Below are 3,566 nucleotides of genomic sequence, written 5' to 3'. Positions count from 1 at the left end.
CGCGAGGAAAAAAAATGAAACCTGAATTGTTTGCTCCTTCGCGGCTATGGGCTTTGCGTGCCAGCGTGGTTTCGGTTCTGGCGCGCCTCGTTTGTCAAGTGCGGAGCAGCAGAGGAAGTCGAAGCGCCCGAGTTTATATCGCAGCACGCACCTGCGACGAGGCAAACACATGTGGCTAGCTGATGTTACACAAGCCTGCACGTGAGCGAACGTGCCAATAGGCGTGTTCACTTCGTCAACGTTTCAAGACGCTGGGGTGCTTAGTCAGCACTACGATGAGCAGTACTACAGAATCTAAAAATGTCTCTACGTACCCGCCCTTACTCATCAGTCGTGGCAGTGGCTCTGCGGTTACAGGTGCCACCCCAGACTTGCTATCGACTTGCTATAGACTTGCTATCGACGCTGCCAACTCCTCTACGCTCGGACTATCCCGGCAGACCCACCGCATCAGACCTCAAAAACATCGCACGCTGTGTACAGCTAAGGTCGCTGAAGTGCAGGCCGGCAGCAATTTGGTTAGATATGCTTTGTTTCTGATCTTTTGTCCTAGACCTTGTTGTGGATAGGAAAAGCACACGTAAATCATAAGTTATATTCGTCGGAATGTAAGTATCACGGGTAGAGATGTAATCCTGCTTGATTGTGGTTTGTGCTGATGATGATGGTGCAGTCGCTATCAATATTTTTACAAGTTGAGGTATACTGAGTCCACAACGAGTGCCTGAAGCGAGATTGGTCATCTTGCTGCATTCGAGAACGAACCGCCTCTACCGCATTCTCGTTGACTTCGGTGTGGTCGGCATAAACTGAGGCCTTGCTCAAGTTTAGCCGCTGCTAATGCGGCAAAAAGGAATATTGCCCTATGTTCGTTGCTTTGCGGACTAATAATTCGTTCCGTGTTTGAAGGGCGGTCACGCCTTCAGCTAATCTTTACCGAGCCGTGAAGTGTGCTGTTCATAGAGCACACGAGGAAGTGTGTGAAGAAGCGGCGAAAAGACTCACAGAACGGCTACCACCTCTAACATCATGATCAGCGCCATCATCGGCGACATGCAGAGCTTAATGTTAGCAGCTACGTCTTCTTGTGTTGATGTCGGCAGAGGTTTTCTTGTTCATCGCGCATATAGGTCGTGTTCTCACGGCATTCGGGCTATATTGCAACCGTTGCGTTTTGCGGAGCCCGGTCCCCCGCTTACATGCAACCTACCTAGGAGGGCGCTCTCTTTGGACTTGATCCATGCCTGCTTAGCTCCGAAATTCACTTATTCAAATGCTGCTTCGAATGTCTGCGCAAACCAGCTGTGTGAAATGCACTTAACCGTTATGCTGTCAGTCGTATGCCGTCTCGCTCATGTGCTGTGTACCGCGCACGGACATTTGCAGTAGCCAAGGCCTGGCACCGTTCCAGCTCGTCGGGGGCTATTATTGGGCCGTCACGCCAAAATGCACGCCACGGCTGGCCTAGACGTGGTGGAGGCGCGTGCAATATGCAGTCCAGCCGCGATGACGGCCGGGATCACTCGGGATGGTTTGAGCACTTGCATGTGCCTTGTGCCGAGCACCTTCGCCTCTTGGTCGCGCCTCCAAATGAGCCCCTTTCTTTTCCTCCTCGTCCTCTCTCATCTTCTCTCTACGGACAAAAGATGACGCCGCGATAACAGCTGTTGCTGTAAAATGAGTAGCGTGTGGGAAGAAAAAATAGTTCACGTCGTGTAAACAATTCTAGATATTACACATAATTTGCTGTGGCAGTGGCGGGGTCGTTCGAGGAGAAAAATGAGGCGCAATGCCTGGGCGCGTCCCCTCCTCTTGGAAGAACTACCGCCATAAAAGAAAGCATGCCTCCTGCGGGAATAAAGCCAGGGCCACCCATGTGGAAGGCGAAAAAAAAGGAAATTTGCTAGACATCCTTAACACTTTCACTTATCGGCCTTATGTGTCGCTGCGAGCAGCTGTCGCAATGTAGCTGCGTGGTGGCCGTCGTCTTTTCTGTTAGAACATTTTCGCGCGTCTGTAGAGGGCAGATAGAGGACCCACAAGTGCGGTTTGCCTATTATAAACCTTTCTGTTGACTGAGAAATGACTGCAGTGTTGTACCCCCATCAGTTCGAACTCCGGTAAAATTATCTGTTCCTTTCAAATTCAAACCACCGACATGAGAGCGTACATTCATAGCTCACAAAACAGCTCACTGTCCAGTGCCCTGATCAATCGGATTTCAGTGGCAACAACACATGCTAATTAAGCGGCAGAACCCCGACCAGTGTGGCACTTCAGCCACCTTGCACGCGAGTTTCCGTGCGATAGAGGATAGCGCATTTCCATTAGGACACAGCCGCTGCCCACTTTAGTCAGGGCTTTCTGCCCATTTTGTTTCCTTACGAAGCATTGCTTGCTCTGTCACGTGCGTCAAATGTACTAATACCGCAACGACCTATAAGTGAGCAAAATAAAAAGCAGTGCGTCGGCCGGGAATCGAACCCGGGCCAGCCACGTGGCAGGCGAGTATTCTATCACTGAAACACCGACGCCGATGTTCGCAAAGCCGCGCTGACTGTCTATTCATAGCCACCTGTTACGCAAGTCTCCGTTAAGTAGGTCATCGCACCGGCTGCACCTACCATAGAGAAGCTACTGGTATTGCCGGAAAAAAACTGTTGTAGTAAACCATGTATTCAATGAGGGCGTGTACTGCATTCCTGAGCATTTATTTCGTCGCTCGAATGCGTTGCAGATTCACCGTTTAGAGCCACTTGTTGCGTTAGTACTAACGTACCCAACAAGTTCTGGACAAAAGCATTTTGAGCAGGAAACCATCTATGAAAGCATTTTTTTTCATATAATGTAAGATTTCACTACAACAGCCAATATATCCCATATAACCGACGACAGTCTTGTATTTTTTTCTATTAATGATTTTGCTGTATTCAAAAGCATTCCCCCATTGGTTTTCTATGGCAGTCTGGAGTGTTCGATGCGATCGATGGAAACATTCCAAAAAAGAGATTTTGCTACACATGAGAAGAATGAACCATTACCTTCAATATTTCCGTAAGGGTGTCTCACAATATTCCAATTTGCAAAATTATTGTCCTAGAATGTCGGACGTGCAGACTGTATTTTTTGTGGTCGCGCGCGTTTTTCCCCGTAGTTCTAAGTGTATATCGGCAGGATATTGACGGAGAGTACTCAAGTGGCTATACACAGACAGATGGCCACAGGCATCCCCTTTGAATCTGTGATGAAGTGAGTGCCAGCTTTCCTAGTAACTTAAACTGATTAATTTCTTATTACATTTATACTCTCACTCCTTGCTTTCTATTATTTTAATTTGAATCCGGTGGTTGCATGGATGAAAAGTTAAGAGCGTCTGCTTTGAAGAATTTAAACGGGTTGGTTCCAGTTGTCACCGTGCTCAGCATTTTTTCCTTATATTTTTAAGAAATTCGTCGAACTTAACGGTATTATGTATAACTTTGCCACTTTTCTTTATATGCAATATTTAATCTCAAACTTGGAAACTCACGTCAATGCCCTGGTTTTTAGCCACTATCATCCAAGCA

Source organism: Amblyomma mixtum, chromosome 1 (genome assembly GCF_055824585.1).
Source record: "Amblyomma mixtum isolate Tamu chromosome 1, ASM5582458v1, whole genome shotgun sequence".
Taxonomy (NCBI): Eukaryota; Metazoa; Arthropoda; class Arachnida; order Ixodida; family Ixodidae; genus Amblyomma; species Amblyomma mixtum.
The sequence above is the reverse complement of the archived record's forward strand: the minus strand, read 5'-3'. Positions refer to the sequence as shown.